General features: G+C 36.3%; 2 long non-coding RNA genes across 2 annotated transcripts in view; one reads left to right on the top strand and one right to left on the bottom strand.

Moving 5' to 3' along the window:
* Positions 1 to 6,390: 6,390 nt before the first annotated feature.
* Positions 6,391 to 20,743, bottom strand: part of LOC123386065 — a 156,341-nt gene continuing 141,988 nt past the window's right edge. The window contains exons 2-3 of the long non-coding RNA XR_006599568.1: positions 11,600 to 11,742; positions 6,391 to 6,719 (exon numbers count right to left, since the gene is read on the bottom strand). This is a non-coding gene — a long non-coding RNA (uncharacterized LOC123386065). The remainder of the gene's footprint in view (positions 6,720 to 11,599; positions 11,743 to 20,743) is intronic.
* Positions 8,180 to 18,988, top strand: LOC123386064. The gene is made up of 3 exons (XR_006599567.1): positions 8,180 to 8,263; positions 17,984 to 18,082; positions 18,333 to 18,988. It is a non-coding gene; the product is annotated as an uncharacterized LOC123386064 (long non-coding RNA).

The following is a 20,743-nucleotide window of genomic DNA, read 5'->3' on the forward strand; positions in this document are numbered from 1 at the left end:
AGAAAGATATATTAACATGTTAAAATTAATTATCTTGATATTAGGTTTGTGGATACTCTTTATTTTGTTGTGTATATATATAGTATTTTTACTCCCAAAATTTTATACAATGAATATTTATTTGTTATAACCAAATAAAAATTATCACTCACTATTCATAAAATAATTAAAAACTTTCATTTTTACTGATCAAACATCAATTGGGAAAGGACTCAATGAACATCATGAGTTATGCTGGTATTTAAAAAACAAACAAACAAACAAACAAACAAACAAAACACAACCTTACCCTCAAGATACTAGAAACCAATCCTGACAGACTATGGTTCAGGAAAAACATTTTAAACAAAGCTAAAACAGTAAAAACTGAAATCAAATTCCCTTTGTGATTCATTCACATGAGAATGCACTCAGCTGCTTTGGAAATATAAAAGATAATTCATACATTAGCTGCTAATACGAAAAAAACAAACTTTTCATCAAGTTATGCCTTTTAGAATTTTATAATCTCTTGCTAGTTCTTGCCATGTGATATACTAAATACGATTATTGCAATAGCCATCATCCATCCTGGTTTTCTTGTACATGGTGTATTGAAATGTTAGCAGAGAGAGAGAGAGAGAGAAGAAAAAGAAAGAGGCGGAGGAGGAGGAGGAGAAGGAGAAGCAAAAAGGGAGGGAGAGGGGTAGAATGGGAGTTTTATACTGTTTTCGCTAAACAATTGTGTGAATGTTTGCCCACTGTTGTTGGGATTACATATATGAGTCAGATAATGGCTAAAAACTACAATGAATTTTGAGTCTTAGGAGGATAAAATTTTATGTAATACAAATTAGCAGTCATGTACCAGATACCAGCATACAGCAATAAGTTTTGAGTTCCCAAACTTGAGATTCAGAAACAGAGTGCTGCAAGTATTCTTGGAAGCAATAAATATTTCTGAATTGGTTGTTCTAGAAATGTTTTCTAGTTGAATTATCATCTGAGCTGCAATCATGATCATTTACTCTCTGTAAAGTCAGCAGAAACCCTAGATAACAAAGGAATATCAAATAATACAGATACATTTTCCTATGGAGGAACCATACAGTGCACACTGCCATCTACACAAATAAGAATTTTTCCTCACTTGACCTTTAAACTCTGACAAAGACTCTCCCTTGACCAAATTTTAGTCAGGCCCCTCTGAACTTTCTTATCAACTAGGCCTGTCTTGGCTCCCATCCTGTCTTGGATTGCCTACCCCCATCTTAGGAAGAATCCTTCTATGTCAGTTTAGTGACAATTCCCTCACACTTGGTATCTGATCAAATTCTTATCCATTACTCTTGATGCCTAAGTCCTGAGCCTACCTTCAGGAAGAATCCCATCAAATTAGTTTAGGAAAAATTCTCCCATCTTTGATGTTACTCATTTTCTCATCCACTGACCTCCTCCACTCTGTTCATTGTCTGTAAATTCTCAGCTGTCTTTGCTCTGTTTGGAGTTGAGCCCAATTTCTTTCCCCCTTGCAATATCCCCAATTCAAGAGTCTTGAATTAAGTTTTCCTTACCATTTTAACAAATGTCAGTATGGTTTTTTTTTCTTTTCAGTTCTGAAAGACAATCCTGAATCCAGTCAGTAAAAATATACCTTGTATCTAGTCAGTAAAGATATATCCAGTATACACATTTTTTAATTGTAATTCAACTTTATAAATTAAGTTCTATTTTTACTTTACCAGAAAAACTGTTCAGTTCCTCAACTGGTGTTTGTTGAAAACCTATCAATAATAACTGAAGGGTCTGAGCTCACCATATTCCCAAAATAGCAAGTTAGCTTGCCAGTTTCATCGATGCTGGCAGAAGACATGAGATTCCCGGGTCAGAAACAAAGGACTTTCATTGTTTATGGCACAGCAAGCAGCAGGAACATCATCATATTTGCAGCACAGCAGTTCCCCTTTCCTCCAAGTCCTGTGGAGGTGATACAGATGCCCTCAAATGCTTACATGCACAGTGAATTGCATTAGAAGAAACTCATATCTTAGAGAAACTGAATCTTTTAAGTATGCGGTAATCATGCCTGCTCTTCCCTCTGGACGGAGACTATTTTTCAAGGCTGTTCACTATTCAGACATCCTTCATAAGACAGTCTAGAATAAAGACCCATTAGTGCCTCACAAAATGTTTAGAAATGTGACAGACCTTGGAGAATTGTCTCCCAACACTACATTAGGCCTACCATTATAGGAATCCTGTTAAGCATGTAAGACTAAGGTAATTCACCAAAATGTTCATTCTCATATATTATTTTTTAAAAGCCTGAGATACACTTATACAAAACACTAATTTTGTTACTTAACCAAACAATGTCAGATATCAGTCCCTTTCTGATAGAAATTCTGGATATCACAAGAATTGGTTTGTGAGATGGAGAAAGACAAGACAAAGTACATTTAATGTCTTTCATCAGATTCAATTCTGCTCTTTATCCTAAATTATTTCCCCAGAATTTTTCCCTCTATTCTTACTGCCTACAAGGGAAAAAGAAAGCACTTACTGAGTGTCATCTTCTGTGCTAGGCATTGTAATGAGCACTCTTCTCTTAATGGTCTAACAACTCTCTCCAAACCCCCTATTCGACAATAAATCTGGATATTATGCAGAACCTTAGATTTAGCAAAACCAAAATATCACTCCTCCATCCCACAATGCAAAGCCTGTGGCTCAAGCAGATTTGAATTTTCATTAGATATTAGAGAACAACCAAAGGTTAGCCATGTATCATCTTTCTGGTTTTCCAACATTCTCACAAAGAAGAGCCAAAAATAAAAGATGGAAGGAATTCATATTCATTCATTCATTTTTTTCCTCTCTCTCATCTTTATATTGTGATAAATACATCAATGGGAACTCTGAAAATCCATCTGCTTTCATTTTCTTGAGATACAAACTACTCCTGTAAAGCTTAACTTTTACATTTCAAATCGGAATAAATTTAGAGAGGCAGCCTACTGGATTGTCAAGAACATAAACTATACAGATAGGGCCAGGGTCAAATAGTTTAAAGATGACTACAAACCTTTGTACTTTATTCCTTTTAGTCTATTTTCTAAGTCCAGGATAAAATATAGTTCTCAATAAATGAATTTAGATCAATCTAATAATACTGAAATAACCACTTGAAAGGAAGACTAATTGTCCAAATTCTCTACCTAATTTCATAATCAAATTTGAACAACCTCATTTGTGGTGTTAGCATCGCTTAGACTTATCCATAGCTCTCATAACATTTCTTAAACTTTCAAAATATTATGTAAATTATTTTCTCTAAATGTATGCTTTTTTTTTTACTTTGCCTTTAGTCAATGTACAGAGATTATTTTTGTGCAATATGTGTGATATTTAAACATTTCCTTTTGATGTTGCTGAGAATTATAACAAGGTTGGATGTCAATATCAAGTTTACAAGATTTTAACAGCTACATATGTTCCTCATACTAAGGCAAAAATAAAAACCTTCATTTTCCATCCCTGGCATCATCAATAATGTTTTTAAAATATATTTTAATTACATAATTTCTGGATTCATCCTAAGGTTATAGACTGAAAGGGTACAGAACACATTGTCTGTACCAGGAAACATCAGGAGCATGGGACATAGGCAAGGTTTGCCATGGTCTACCCTTCTCAAATGCTCTGAAACATACTACCAGAGCTTAGCTATTTCACAGGATCTAGCACCATCCTGAAAGTAGAAACACAATTTTGAGGTGGGATAAACATGAATAAAAGTATAAGAGATGCTTAAGAGAGATTACAACCTATTCAAACTGTGAATAAGTTTGAGAATTCCGGGAATTTCTGAGATTTGGCTAGGTCTTAGGACATAATGGATAAAGTCCTGTGCTCTAAAGTCAGACAGCCCTGGGCTTGACTTTCAACTTCTATGCTGTTTATTGTGAGATGTTATAAAGTTACTTAATATTTTTTAGACTGCTTTCTCCTATCCAAAATGGGCATGGTAATACCTTCTACATTGTGTTACAGAAAAGATTAAAATAAGACAGAAAGCACCTACTGCAGTTTCAAGAATGTTACCTATTATAACAATGATGATGGCAATGATGAGAGAATGACATTTTCTGACCAATTTGGGGTCCAGATAACCAAAGACCATGTGTATAGAACACTAAAACAAAAAGCCTGATAATTTGATTTTCATACGTCACAAATCTATTGGCTATTTAACCACAACTTTATTTTTCACTGCATTTAGTCTTAACAGGCTTTTTGTGAAAATGCATCCCAAGTCAGATTTCTTAGATTGTTTTTTGGTTTTTCTGTGTTTTTTAGAGATCAGTCACCAGAAAGCAAGGTTCATACAATCTGTAAACAACTCAAACTTTCAGGAATTTAAGGAAATAATCAGAAACATTCATGAAGAATAATAGTCATACCAATGATTTTCAATGTTTTAAGATAATGTAAATGTATAAAATATGGGACTGGTTACTCAATTTTGGAATATACAAATATATGGAAGCATATTTAAAGTGGCCTTGTTTGAACATATTTCATGTTTGAAATATAAAAGTTTTTTTAAAAAAATAAAAATTATAAAATAATTTCGACAGACCTATTTATCCATTTTTATTCACACACATATGTATATATGTTATATACATAAAAGACACACACATATATGGATATACATCAGGAAGTTAGTGAGATTTTTATTTATAGCTACTATAGTGAAGAGTGACTTTTATTTTCTTCTTTATATTTGCTATATTTATAACATAAAATATTATTACCTTTATTATTAAAAAATAACATTCTTAAGTTGACTGCTCTCCTACTGCATTCATTTGCATGTATGAAGTAAAATGTCCTGGGACACAAAAAAATATTATGTAAGTAGATCATCCTAGGCTGAAAATGTTTGATTCAGTAAACCTGTTTCTTCAGGGATGAGTCAGTGCTACATTAGGTTATAGATAAACTATTTATTTAAAAGTTAAATTACTTTATAAAACTATAAATTCTATCTACCAATAAATTGCCTGGTGAGGTTCATAATGATACATCCATAATTCTCTTCTACCCATCAAACCAATAATGTTGCACATCTAATATAAAGGGGGAAAAGTAATAATGGTACTAGTTTTGCTCTCTTCCTGAGGCAGAATTCTTAAAAGCTTAAACTAATAAAGGATAATAATAATAACAGATACTAATGAGAGTTTTCATTCTTTGAATACTTGCATAGTACATAGCACTGTTTTAAGATGTCTTATTTTCAGATATTATCTTTTTTCATCTCCTTAACTACATGAGGCAGACATTTACTATCATTACCCCTCCACCGATAAGAACACTCGGTAGGTTAATGTTGTGTAGGTGACACAGCTAATAACAGCAGAGCTCGATTTTGGACCAAGGTCATTCTGATTCAAAAGCCCATTTTCCATAAACAATATTGTTTCCCTTAACCATTAACTTACTTCCCAATTATCACTCCACTTCCAGAATATTTCTGGGCAACAAAACCCTAACATACCTATTATTTTTATATAATAATAATCTAAAGGCTTAATCAAGAATTTTGGACAAGATTATTTTCCTTCCCCACTGTATTAGTTTGCCAAGATGGCCATAACAAAGGATCACAAACTGAGTGGCTTAAACAACAGAAATTGTCTCAATATTCTGGAAACTACAAGTCTAAGACCAAGGTATCAGCAGAGCCATGCTCTCTCCAAAGGCGCTAAGGAAAGATCTGTTCCAGGCCTTTCTAGCTAATCCCTTAGCTTGTGGCAGCATTAACTCCAATATTCACAAGGTATTCTGTGTGTGAGTCCCTTCCATAAGGACTCGAGTTCATGTTGGATAAAGGTCCACTCTACTTCAGTATGACCTCAGCTTTACTAACGACATCTAAAGCAGATCTATTTCCAAAAATGTTACATTCTGAGATACTGGGAGTTAGGATTTCAAAATATGAATTTTGAATGAACACAATTCATCTCACAACACTCACCATACTATATCTCATTTCTGCTCTGCGTATTTTAGGAACATGTATTTCAATAGACTACCAAAGGGATGGATACGCCCCCAACAAAAAAATTTAAGAACATAGTCGTAGAATGTGACACAAAACAACAAAATTTCAAGATTAAGATCTCCATGGTTCTTAAGCAAGCCTAAAAATCACCGGCGTAGCTGTATTCATCTCTAGTAAGTACTTCACAGAGGCATGCTTACTCTGTCCTGTACCTTTTAAGACTTATCTATGTTATCAGTGTCATCATTCCAATATGAAAGCAAAATTTCAGTGATACCTTAAGGCACTTATGTTTTTTCATACTTAAAATATGTTTGTTGTTTCATAAAAACATGTTTGCTCATTTTTTTTTTAGTAGGGACTATGGGAAAAGGTCCTATTTTATATTTTGTTTTTTTCACAGTGCTTATTATTAGCACTCACAAGAACTAGGTGATAGAGTTTTACGAATATTTTATTAAATTAATGGATTGATGAATAAACATGTATTTGGAGGTGCTCCATTTGATTCCATCTCTAAGGTCTACCAGCCTTACGTGTAGGTCTCCTGCTTGAACGTGTGAGCCTCGTTCACCATCCCATGGAATCTGATTTTTCAAACTAAGTTTTCCATATTTAATATCATAGATTAGTTGACCATATTCAGATGATTTGTTCCACTTCTAGCCTATTAATAGAAATATTTATGTTTAACCTCGTAACATTAATGACCTCTCTTTCTTCCCCTCCCCTGCTCATGCTCTGTCTCTTTCTCTCTCTCTCTCAAAAATAATCATTAAAATTTTTTTAATATTTAAAAAAAGAAACAGTAATGCTTGCTAGAGTTAGTACCCCATGGAATAAGACATTGTTGGATATACATGCCAACACATATGCTTCAGTATTCTGACATCGGTTTTCCATACAAAAATAGCCCTTTTCTAATAACAAATGTATGGCTGTACTAAAAACCATCTGCATTTCTGGAGGGGAAAAGAGGTCTAATACACAAAGTATTAAGACCTTATACTTTTAAAAAATTACTTCTCAGGGTACCAGGGTGGCTCAGTTGGTTAAGCTTCCAACTTTGGCTCAGGTCATGATCTCACAGTCCCTAGTTCGAGCTGCATGTCAGGTTCTGTGCTGACAGCTCAGAGCCTGGAGCCTGCTTCAGATTCTGTGTCTCCCTGTCTCTCTTCCCCTCCACTCACGTGCCATCTCTGTCTCTCTCAAAAATAAATAAATATTTTAAAAATTGTTTTTAAATTACTTCTTGTAAAGTCCTCAATATCCATTATTCTTATAATAATGCAGTAACCTTGCCAAAGGAGTTGTGCTCTGCCCACCCCTAGAGATTTAAAGATAAACAAGGCAAACATCATCTGGGCACTTATGGTTCAGGTTAGAAAAAGGGAGATAGACTTGACCAATCCCACAAGCTTCTATGATTATTCAAGGCTGAATTATAGATTATAACTCAAATTTATTTTTGTTCCAACCTGACCAGTTATTGTAAACTCAGAAAGTCTTAATGCTAGAGAGTATCTTTAATTCAACAAACCAATTCAGTATATAGTCATTTTAAGGGCTAAGTACTGGACTACCCCCTGACTATACAACAGGCCCTGTGTTCGTGGAATGTTCAATCAAATGAGGCATACAGTAAACAGAGACGTAAAACACATTGGGACAAGTGTCATGACTGCAGTAACCCCAAAGTGCTACAGAAGCACTTAGACTAGATGGCCCCTGACCCAGGTGTGAGTGGTCCAGGAACTGCTTTCTGGGGGAAGTTACACCTGAACTGAGGATGCTAGGGCAACTGGGAGTTCACAAAGAGAAGCACAGGATGGGAAGCATGGAATGAAACAGACAAGTGAGAGGACCCAAGCAAAAGCAAGAGAGTGTTGGTTTAAAAAATAAAAATACAAATACAAATCCCAAGAAGTTAGGTGTGACTGAGGAGTTCAGATTAAAGAAAGAAGTAGAAAAAGGTGAGCCTGGGAAGATAAGCAGGTACCAGGTTATGAATAGCCTCGTGATCCACAGTGCACATTTTGAACTTTAGGGGTGAATATGAAGCCATTGAGGGATATTAGTAAAAGAAGTGCCATATGGTAAGACCAGAAAATTCCATCTCTTTTTCAGCTTCTTCCTTTAGGTACTGGGGTGATGGGGGAAAAAAGCTGCTGAATATCTTCTTCATAATCATGTTCATCTACTGGAAAATGGGTAAGAAATGGGGCAACCATGTAATGTATCATTCACAAATAGTTGTGTTAGAATAAGTATAAAGTGGGGAGTAGGGCCACCCTAAATTTAAACCTCTTCTTTGACCTTCTGTCTAGCCCACTAGTTTTTATTTAAATCCTATTGAAAACGCAGAAATCAAATCCTGACTTTCTAATAATCAGTAAGAATGTGTTCATTTGTAAGGCCAAAGGATTACCATTCTCTTCAGAATTAATTGTATTCTCTCTGCTTTTTGGGATACAACCTCCTTTTGCTGGACTCATTTACAATTTGTATCTCATTACAATTCCTAAGTATGTTTATACTATACTTGGGTTTAAAAAGTCTTTACTTCGTAGTTGTTGGTCTCAGAATTTTTCCTAAAACAATGTATCTTGGTTTTAATGGATCATTTCTCTAATGTGCAGAGAGCACTTTCAATTATTCCCATCTCTGAGCTGTTAGTCACGGAATTATCAGCCATTAGGTCGTAAAAGACAGGAACTATGCCTTCCTGGATGGAATAAGTTACATGTCTGAGTACTTTCTAGGTGAAGGAGCCAAATTATGTTATTTTTATTGTTGTTTCTGTCAATTCTCTAACATATAAAGGTACTGTTATCACCACATTACACAAGAGGAAAATGAGAAATTGGACAATGGTAGAACTGAAATTTTTATTAGTTTTTAAATTGTCCTTGATTATTTATTATTAGCTGCCAAGTGAAGTTGCTGCTTAGCAATGATTATTTTTTTCTTAATAAAAATATTGTAACAACACATGGACATTCATTGTAAAAACTTATTTAAAAATGTTAAGCTCCATTTCAGTTATTAAAAGTTGCTGAAGACAAATAGTGGTTTACTTATGAATTAAAATGTTACATTGACCTTGTCATGGAAGTTATCAGCAGAGAGGAGCTTTTTTGTTGCAAAGTATATTGTTAGGATACAAACTGGAAAAATCATTGAGACTAAAACATAATTCCTAAAATTATTTTCGTTTCTAAATACAGACACTATTATTTAAGTAAAACATAGCTGATGGGTGCCTGGGTAGCTCAGTGAGTTAAACGTCTGACTTCAGCTCAGGTCTTGATCTCACAGTTCGTGAGTTCAAGCCCCATGTCAGGCTCTGTGCTGAAAGCTCAGAGCCTGAAGCCTGCTTTGGATTCTGTGCCTCCCTCTCTCTCTGCCCCTCTGCTCATGCTCGGTGTCTGTCTGTCTCTGTCTCTCTCTCTCTCTCTCTCTCTCTCTCAAAAATAAAAATAAACATTAAAAAGCTAAAAAAATAATAAGAAATAAGAAAACATAGCTGACACATTTTATATTTATTGATCCTCAAATAAAATCCTTTTAAAGTTTTTATTCCTCCTGAATTTCAGGATTCTAGTTATGAAATTAATTATCAATAGCTATTAATGAAATTAATAATTTCATTTCCCTTAAATTTCTTTTAAAATTCATACACTAGAAACATCCTTCATCTGGCATTAAGAACATATATAAAAATCTAGTTATGTATAATTAATTTTGGTTTATATTTTAAATGTTCTTTCTTACATTTAAAGCCACTACTGTGAGTCCCTCCATTTCCTTGGAAACTTCAGTGACTTTCACCCCACTCTTTTTTCAGCCATTCAGGTCCATGCCCACAGTCTAATGTTTCGCATCCCTTGATACTGAAATAATAAATGCAAACATTTGTCTAAGTTCCATGTCTTCCTCTAGCTCTTTCAATTACTTATTTATGCTTTGTTCAACATTCAACCTGTAGAGACCCGAGTCTTGTTCTGCAGATTGTTTTATCATTTGACCATGGTTTGGGGATTTTTTTTCTATGTGTGTATGTGTGTGTGTATGTGTGTCTATCTGTTATCATTTTCTAGTAAGTGTGTAAGCAAAGGGAAAGGAGCATTTCCATTGGTGTAAGTTATGTATAATTAGTTATATATTCATCCAGCAGACCTGAAGGCTCACAGAGCCATAGGCTGAAGTCTGCACTGCAGTTGCCACATGGATGACACCTGGACCCCAGGAGTCACTGATAGACTGTCATTAGTCCTGAGCTCTTAGACTCCTTTATGCCCAGTATGAGACTGAGTCAACCCAAGTCAGCATGTCAGTACCACTCTGACATGATCACACAAAATAAATATATCACAAGCTATCAGGAGCAAACTGCTCATCCAGTTGCCCTTTGGAAACTGGACCCAGCCACACAGCCTCTAGACAACTCCGTGGTCACAAATCCTCTCGTTTTTCTGGTCGACACCATGTGTGGAGTAGAGGAGTGGAGAAACAAGTATGAGGGTCCACACATGGTTCAGTCTGGCCTGAAGTATCTTGTCCAGATAGCATTGCCAGCCCCAACTAGTCCTAGGCACCAGACAGGTCTTAGAAAATTCCAAGGAAGGCATTCCAAAGTGTAACAACACCCTGAATCACAAAGCTTGGAGCAGACTCACTTGCCCAGGTCAAAGGGAGGTACAGAATGCTGGTTTCAGAGAAGGAACATTCTAAGATCATCTAGAAAGGGAGATTCCACGAGTCCAAGGCAGCTGTCACGCTTCCAACCTAGCCTCAGAAATCCAACAGCATTATTTCTGTCTCATTTTATTGGAAACAAGAGTATGACTGTGGGCAAACCAGAAGCAAGGGAAGGAGAATTAGACTCCAGCTCTTGATGGGGGTGGTCAAGGCCACATTCCAAAAGAGCAGGCAGGATGGATGGATGATATTGGTGCTACTACCTTTGGAAAATACACCACAACTTTAATTTTGCCTCCATAGCACGAACAGTGTTTAACTCTAACTCCTATCCAGTTCTCTATATTCTCCACGAGACTATTAGATGATTGAGTGACTAAATACCAACACTTTGCTCTTCACTCTCCTTGACCCTATTGATGGAGGCAATATGAGGAAATGAAAACAAATGTTTGAAAATCAATTAGCAATCAAATTCTACTGACTGATATGCAATTAATCACATTTTAAAATGTCTAAAAAGTACACAGTAAAATTGTTTTTTGCTTTTATGAGAAAAATCAACTTCTGTGGAGAACTGGGTCAAATTCAGCCCTTTGCCATAAAGCTTTTGCATAATATTCAAAACTCTTCCATGCTTAGTTCAATGTAACACAACAAGGAGAACACAGAAGATAACCTTTGGGCAGAGAAGTGTGTTTGCCAAAGATAGTATTGCCTCCCAATGCCCATGGAAGGACCATGAATGCATCCCGAGAGTAAGGAATTGAGCTGCTTTAATAACAAAGATGAAATTAATAGCTCTAATCTGTTTATCTATTCTCATTCCAGTCTGCTCCATCTTACCATGTCTGGAAGTTTTCAGCCTCAAAAAAAAAAGGCCCAGCACTTTATGAGTCTGTCATCTTGTGCTAATCTTCAGATGCTGAAAATCACTTTAAACCCATTCTTGTCATTTTGGATTTGCATAAGTGTCTTGAAAGAAAAGCCTAAAAAGGCAAAGGCTGATTTAGTGTGAATGAACATGCCATAAACCATTTCAAACCTTATATCATTCATGTAAATCTTTCATGATTTAAAATTTTTCAACTTGCCAATAACAAGTATTCCAGTGTCTGGCTAGATGCAATAGCAAAGGCTGAGAAGGCACTTTCATTAAAATCTTCCCTCCTGAGACACTTGCAAGTTTGGGAGAGGGTAGAATAAAGGAACTTCACTTCAGCCTGGAATTTGCAACCTTGGTCTAAACACATCAAGTACTAGTTAAGGGCATAAGAAAATTCTACAAGTCTTCATTAAAATACCAAAGGTAAATACGTTACTTGCCACTCAGACATGGAAATGTTTTTGATACTTAAATTCTTCTATATCCAGATCAGTTTGGTAAACATATTTTTAATTTAGTCACATAATTGATTGGAAAAGATGAGTTATAAATTTGGAATTTAGCTTAACTAACTTGGCTTTACTGTTTTTCAAAGTGAGCATGGTTGTAGACCCTCACTCACACAGTAGCTTGGAATAGAGTCAAATCTCTGACTGGTGTATCAACACTTGGCCCACAAAAAAAGCATCTGGGCTCCTAAATAACAGCTTTCATTAAATACAAGTCATCCATCCATGAATTAATCTAATTCAGACCATACCAAAGTCTTCACGTTAATTTGTGCCATAAAGAAATGACCATTACATTTCAACTAAATTTTTAAAAACCCTAAGCTATTAGTGGCTTACAGGCATCACTCTGACTTCCTCATTGTACTGACTTGACCCACATGTTGCTGCAGTGTTTAAAAAGAGAAATTTCAGGGGCATCTGGGTGGCTCAGTCAGGTAAGCATCTGATTCTTGACTTCAGCTCAGGCCATCATCTCAGTGTTTCTGAGATAGAGCCCCACATCGAGCCCCACATGGACAGCACAGAGCCTGCTTGGGATTCTCTCTCTCTCTCTCTCTCTCTCTCTCCCTCTCCCTCTCCCTCTCCCTCTCCCTCTCCCTCTGCCCCTCACCCCTCTCAAGACAAATAAACATGAAAAAAGAGAGAGAGAGAGACTTCATAAAATGAAATTACTAAAAAGAAAATCCACAGATATTTGGCAGATACTAAGTAGACAATCCTATGTGTGTGTGTGTGTGTGTGTGTATGCTATTCTTAAATCTCAACTAAAAAATATAAACTCTTATCATTGAGGGTGGAGGGTAAGAATTTCATGTTTAATGCCTGTGACTCAGAACAGCATTGTACTGTGTTTTTAGAGTTCGTATGTATGGGAGTTGTTCAGTTCCAGTCAGTGAGGAGGCCATGAGCTAATGTCTTACACCTGCCTGTAGAGACTATGGCGAGCACTGGAGACACTGAGCCTAATAAGGCTGAGTCTCCCCTCCGACAATGCACAGAGCAGGCCTCTACACAGTTTGTATTAAGGATTGCAAAAAGGAAAGGGCCCAAAGCAGCTCTTTCACCTGAGGAGCCACAGGGACCACCATGACAAGCGTATTGCTTGGGATGAATTGTTCCTTTCATGCTCTCCTATGTAAAAGCCACACACATACACAACAAAGACATTAGGCTGACGGATGACTCGTGTTTTAAACTGAGAACCATCCTTGTGCTCTGTCCCCACTCCCAGCGCTGTGTACCATTTCCCCAGAGACATCTTGAATGCTACTATTCAAAGTGACAAAAACATGCAATATCTAACCTGAGCATCTGTAACATTTAATCAACATATCCAATCCTTTCAGTTCCTTTCTTATTGACTCTCCCACATACCTGAATTCTCCACAGCATTTGCCTCAAAACTTTTCCAGTTAATGGTGATGCTTATACAGCCTTGTGAATATACTAAAAGCAACTGAATTGCATAGTCTTTAAAACGGTGAATTGTATGGTATGTGAATTATATCTTAATTTTTTAAAAAAGAAAGAGGTAGGACCCCAAGATATAGATAAGAGCCATCAACAAATAGGTCAGTGATTCCTTAGGAAGCCTAAAAATATTTCAGTGCGTATTCTATAATCTTGTCGCTAGCGTTGCTGGTACAGCAGGCCCGGCAAGTGCACTAGTAGTTTGCACTTCAGCAAATCCCAGAGGTGATCCTGATGGAGGTGATGGAGGTAAATGGTCCTGATGGAAGTGCAGGACACCTTTGGAAAATGCTAATATTTTTGCAGATACGACAAAGAATGCTCACGAATGAGAATTGGAGTGGAAAGAAAGAAGGATGGAATTCTAGTGAGGGGAGGGCATCACTTTCACTTCTGAACTCACCAATGTTTAAGAGTTGACCAATGCTTGTTGATTAATAGGAATTCACTATCAGGGCTTGAATGTTTATATTAAGGCAGTTATTAGGAGAGATTCTTTTGATTCCAAATAAGTGATATTAATGAGAAACTGTAGGCATCAGCTTAGGTTAATAGGTAGACCTGTGTTGGCAGGCAGACCTTTCTTTTTTCCCCTCAAAGCACACACCACAGGTGGCTTCCTACTTTCCCATGTCTAGGGCCAGCTCTACTCTCACATATTAGCCTTTTGAGGTTCCAAAGACCCGGATCTGAAATCCCAAGTTCCGTAAAATACTGACTCTAAAACCTTTCACCAAATTAACTATGAAAGTCATTAAATGCTTACTGGACTTCAGTGTAGTCTTCTCTCCCTGAAGAAGGAATAAAATAATCTATGCAGGTTAATGCATACCAAGCCTGGAAGATTTGAAGCCCGAAACAAGACTTTCACTGAAAGCTTGGTATGACTAAGTAGGGTTATTTGAATTATGTTATGTAAATTTGTCTTAAGAGACATTTAAACGAGTAATAGAACTGCTTTCTTCTTCTTCTGCCATGTGGGTGAATTTTAATTTACTCTTTTAATATCATTACAAAAGCAATGAAGAACAATACATATTCCTAATACTAACGTTAGGGCCATTAAGTTATTAATTACATATCTAGAGTATATCTAAAATGTTGCTAGCTTGCTTATGTATAATAAAGATATGTCTTTCTAAAATATCTAACAGTACTTAATATAAAACTAGGGCATAATTTCTAATCACCCTTAACATATTGCCCTTATAAAACACAGTCTACCATGGTTGTTTTTCCTTTGAGGTTTCAACTGTAAGGGGAAAAAAAAGTAGACACAAATTTCAAGACAAACTTTAAACCTTCTAAAAGGTACTGAAATCTAACTCTGAATCTGAAAGACCAATATTTTAACATAAAACTTTGTTAATCATAAGTCAGTTGTGTTCCACTCTATTATCTTTTTTTAAGTTTATTTATTTTGAGAGATGAGAGATGAGAGATGAGAGAGAGAGAGAGAGAGAGAGAGAGAGAACGAACACAAGCAGAGGAGAGACAAAGAGAGAGGGAGGGAAAGAGAGAATCCCAAGCAGGCTCTGCACTCCCAGTGCAGAGCCCAATGTGGGGCTCAAACTCATGAAGTTGTGTTCCACTCTATTATCTTTTTTTAAGTTTATTTATTTTGAGAGATGAGAGATGAGAGATGAGAGAGAGAGAGAGAGAGAGAGAGAGAGAACGAACACAAGCAGAGGAGAGACAAAGAGAGAGGGAGGGAAAGAGAGAATCCCAAGCAGGCTCTGCACTCCCAGTGCAGAGCCCAATGTGGGGCTCAAACTCATGAACCGCAAGATCATGACCTGAGCCGAAACCAAGAGCCGAATGCTTAACAGACTGAGCCACCCAGGCACCCCTTTTTCCACTAATTTAAAAGAACTGTATGTATTTATTAAAAGTCATTTGGGATGGAAATTTTAAATACTGTTATCAATTGAAACTCTTTCCTATATATTCTTTCCTATCTCTTTCCTATATAACTTCTTCCTTGTTATTAACCAACCCACTGAATATTAATCCCACAGTTGGGAATCACGGAACTAGCACAACCTATTTTCTGTGCTCTCTTTAGCTATACTGTAGCAGTGAGCTGTGTCCATTATCACCGTCTCAGATTAAGTGCTACTCCACTTAAATTCTAACATCAGCATGGTGAGCCTGGATTTGAAGTCTTGGCGATCGTGATAAAAATACCAACTCCCAGAATGCATATGATACTTGATATTCTTCAGGGCCATTTATTCCACAGCAATGACTGAGAAACTTCTAAGAGGTTCAGCATTGTACTTGGCATTATAGATACCCAGGCAGATAAGACACAAGTCCTCTCCTCAGGGAAATGGTCTAGTAAAGATTAGCGACGCTTTAGCACCAAGATATACTAGTGTACTGGGCTATGATGAATATATATAATAAACATGGAAACAAGGAAGAGAGTAGTTATTCCTACCTGAATTCAAGAGGACTCCTGAAAATTTATTCCAGAAAAAACAATGCCAAATGTTAAAAATAATAAGAATCTTTTATCCAGTGTACAAAGAGGATGTATCAATCAGGATTACACAAAGAAACAGATGGCATATTCCAAGTAAGCTAATGTGTGGGGAGTTGATTGACAAAGATCATTCATTTCTGAGTAACCTAGTTTCTACACTTAAATAACCACTTGACAGCTTTCGAGAGCCAATATTACTTGTATAGTTACTAATAAACACCACCATTTAAGTATCTACCCTGGGTCAAGCACTTCACTAACAACACTTTTAGAAAAATAGGTAGGTATTCATTCATTCATTCATTCATTCATTCATTCAGTATAAATTCAATGAGTCCCTACCATTTGCCAGGCATTGTTTAAGCCCTGGAGATACAGCTGTGAACAAAGCAGTCACGGCCTTTTCGTTCATGGAAATTTCATGGGAGGAGGAAGACATTAACAAGTAGATAAGATAATTTTGGCTAGTGGTAAGTATAGAGAAAAAAAAACAGGCTTAATGTGGCTGTGTAATCATGTAAGGAGGCTATTTTAGGAAAGGCCTCTCCTAAGAGAAAACATTTGAGATAAACATGAGTCATGAAAAAAAACCTGACTTGCAGGACCAGGAAAGGAGCATTCCAGATGGAGGGAGAGTTAAAAGTAAAAACTGCCAAATGAGTCTGGCATATTCAAGAAATAGGCAGAAGGCTTCAGTGCAGGACAGGAGGGAACAGGCAAAAGAGCTCTGGGGGGTGGGGATGCCATTGGATGATGTCTTAGAGGTGAGGAAAAGCCAGGTCATGTTGGGCCTTATGGGCCATGGTTTCGTTTTCTCTCCTTTAGAGTAAAGATTGTCACTTGCTCTATTTGCATGGGTGGTAAGTAGCAGAGTCCATATTCAAACCATGCCTGTCTGACTTAGCCTATTTCACTAGATTAAGAGAAAAAGATTCTGTCATTTTATTGAGTTTCACCCCCTACCAAATGGGTTAGAAAGTGCAGGCTGAAATTGCTTTAAGACAGTGTAAAAGTGAGAGACCATATAGGCTAGTGATTTTTGTACTGCTACACATAACACTGGTATCACATTCTTGACACTCAAATTCGGCCATTGCAAAAGCTATTTCACTATATTGATGAAATAATAAGAGGTCATGCCTAAGGAAGTTCAAATTATATTCCAAAATAAATAAGGAAATGTTCAAATGTGACATATGATCATCTAGCTCACAACAGAGCTCAATTAAATTTTCTGTGATTCAAGTTAAAAGAGATGTATTAAAACCCTAGGGTATCATTTATATAATGAGAATTTCTTCGGGTTAACCTGTTGGAATCTGGAGTCTCTAAGATGCACTCATCTGCTAGGTGAATTTCAACACTGTATTTGAATTAGGTGATTGCACTGAGGAAAAAAAAACTGATTGCTGCATTTTCAAGCTTAGAAACACGTTGGGGGATGGATTGGGACAGGATGGGTATGGAATGAAAAGATGTAAAAGGTAGGAAATTATAGGGTATTAAGCAATTGAAACTCATCTGAGTAAAAGCAAAAGCAGTTTCAGTGCAGTGTGAATCATTAAGTCAGCACTGAATGTCACTGGTTACTATAGGAACTTGGGTAATGGAAAATGAAAACAGCTGGATTTATGACTCCCATAAATGTGTTAAACAGCTGCCTACACAGTGCCAATGAAGACTATTGAGAGTGGTAAATGGTGATACTTTTACATACAAGTAAGTGGAATGGAAAATGAATAAATTGATAAATCTTTACCTTTTAAGACACAGATTAAATATTGTATTAATGAATGGCCAAAAATAATTTTAAACCACCAGTTTATTATAAGAGTTAAAAAATCATAAAGCTTCTATGTATATTTTTTTCTCAGTTGTTGGGTTGAGTTGAATTTGGTCTCCTACAAAACAAACCAGCAAAGCTACTGTCAGCCAGCCATGCTCCACCAAGTGCCTCAAATAAGGACAGAAATGTAAGTGATACATAGTATAACATATACAGATATTGACTCACTGTGTTGTATACCTAAAACTAATGTAAATAACATTGTGTGTCAAGTATACTATTAAAAAGTGATTATTGTATATAATATTAATTATAACTAAGAAAAGCAGAAGTATCCATTCTAAACCACAATAAGCTACACATATTAATGTAATCTTATAACTAACAAAGGACTGTTTATCTCAAGTCTGTTACGCTCTTGATTTCCTTTCTTCTAGACCCAGGTTCATGGCTGAATTCAGGATCTCGTTTGCTTACCCATGGGCAATTGCAAAAACCACCTAAAATGTGTTCTTCAAGCATTCTTCTCCAGTCTACCCTCCACACTTGCCATCTGGGTCATCTTTCGAAAACATCACTTCCTGCTGAAATGCAGGATCCCCAGACCTACAGGATACAAGCAAAACTGCTCACTTGGGTGTACGCGTGTTTTAGAACCTGGATCCACCTAAGATTTTTAGTTTTATCCTTTAAGGGTGAGAGGACCGGTAGGTGTGAGGTGCACGTTAGAATACCTTTGTGAAAGAAGGAGTTTTAATAATTACACTGGGAAAACAAGCACAAAACAGACTGTTGAGGTAAATCAGGAAATATGATTACTTTACTTAAGAGTCCACACTGAAGACTTTTTAACATTTTCTAAACTTTCCCCAGATAAGTCAGTTTCTCTCTCTTCTGTGCTCCCAGAGTACTTGGAATGTTCCTTTATTAGCAATTTCACAAAGTTTTGTGGGCATCCTTATCATAGCTATTTCCCCCCACTAGGTTCACATGTCCAAGAAATCAAAGATGCACCTTTGCATTTTGAGTACCAAGCACAAAGCACATACTTACAAGGTGTGTAATAAATGTTTCTGGATGGTGAATTAATAAATGTTTGGTGAAATAAATAAATAAATAAATATATAAATAAATAAATAAATAAATGGTGTAATAAATGTTTCTGGATGGTGAAGCAGAGGCCTGACTTATTTAGAAGCAGTAATACTGAAACATGAAACAAAGATCAGATAGAGATCCAATCACCCAGATGAATCTATAAAATTCTGCTGCATAGGGACTCTGAGTATTCATCCCAAAGGAGAATATTGTATATAAATAATCAACATTGCTGATCCAAATTATTACACAGGATTTGGTACTTGTATTTATTCTTTGAGATGAAAGAATAACTTTACATTCTCCCTTTAAATGGCAATGTGCAAAGATAAAATTAAAAAAAATTAATCTTGGTTTAAGAATGCTTTGCCCTTTGTTAAATAGCATTTGTTATGGTTCCAAACACATCTTTTCCTAGTCACACCAGGACTTTACCATTTCTTCTCAAATCTTAACTAAGGTATGATCCTGCAATTATTCTGCTCAATTGATTAAGATAGTCTCCACTTTACTCCTCACAATCCTTTCTCTCCTGCGAGATGTTTCCCACATAGGAACATCGCAACTGATTCTGCATAATCACCATAGCAGAAATAAGTGAACAAAAGATGTAGCTGGAATGGAAACATCTATGCCTCCAGATGGTACATCATTAGGGATCTTGCTGAAAAATGCTCAGATTTTCTTTTTTCTTATTTTGCAGAAACATGCATTTGATTTTTTAAATATTTTATTTACAAGGATATAAAATAAAATGCCTTAAAATGAGAATATAAGGGTGTACATTCACAGGCTAGCCTTGTATTACTAGTTTAAGTAACTTTATAGCAATCTGCATGGGACAAATAATCTTTTCTAGTAAAATATAAGGAGAGCACCCTCCTCCAAAATCTTGTAAACCCTCCCCCTAAGTAGAGCCCCGGTCATTTTTTAGAAATCCCAAGACAGCCTCATCAGCCCCCTGAGATTCAGCCACACATACCTCACCAGCGTTCCTCAGTCTTATGCTTACAAACAAATGTTATCAAACATACAGGAAGCCAGTTGTCTTTAATTCATCTTCACCTCCAACACTCTTGGTCACATTTCCTTACTACTCTGCATTTTTTCTCTCCTATTTACTCTATTTTTCTTTTGATAACATTTTATCACGAAAAAATGTTTGTTGCAGGCAACTTAGAAAATATTTTAAAAGTAGAACAAAATCATCCATAGGAATATTGGAATACCAATATCCACACAGATACCAACATCCAGATACACTGATACACTAATATATATGTATGTATATATACATATTCACACACACATATACATACACATACATATGTGTATATACATATGTATGTGTATGTATATTCCTATTTACATACATACATATGTATGTATATGTGTATATATACACACACACATATATATACATACATTATAACATTGTTTGCCTCATCCAGAGTCACATCCTCTAGAAACTTCCCCTGTCCATAGCCCCAACCCATGGGGCAGAACCAGAGGTCTTGCTTTACCACATGACCCTATGCTCCTGGTCACAACTGATTAGATCAGGAGGGCAATTCTTGATTGGCCAAAAAATCAGTTTCACTCTCTTCACACTCTGTCTCAAAAATCTGAGTTAAGATCCAGGGAGGCTGATGACAATAATGGTAGTTACTACTGATATTCATGTGTTATGTAGGCAGATAAAGAGGGATGGAGGAGACAGAAAGACACAGAAGCTAGAAATAAGAGAGAA

The sequence above is a fragment of the Felis catus genome, chromosome B3 (assembly GCF_018350175.1).
Source record: "Felis catus isolate Fca126 chromosome B3, F.catus_Fca126_mat1.0, whole genome shotgun sequence".
Lineage (NCBI taxonomy): Eukaryota > Metazoa > Chordata > Mammalia > Carnivora > Felidae > Felis > Felis catus.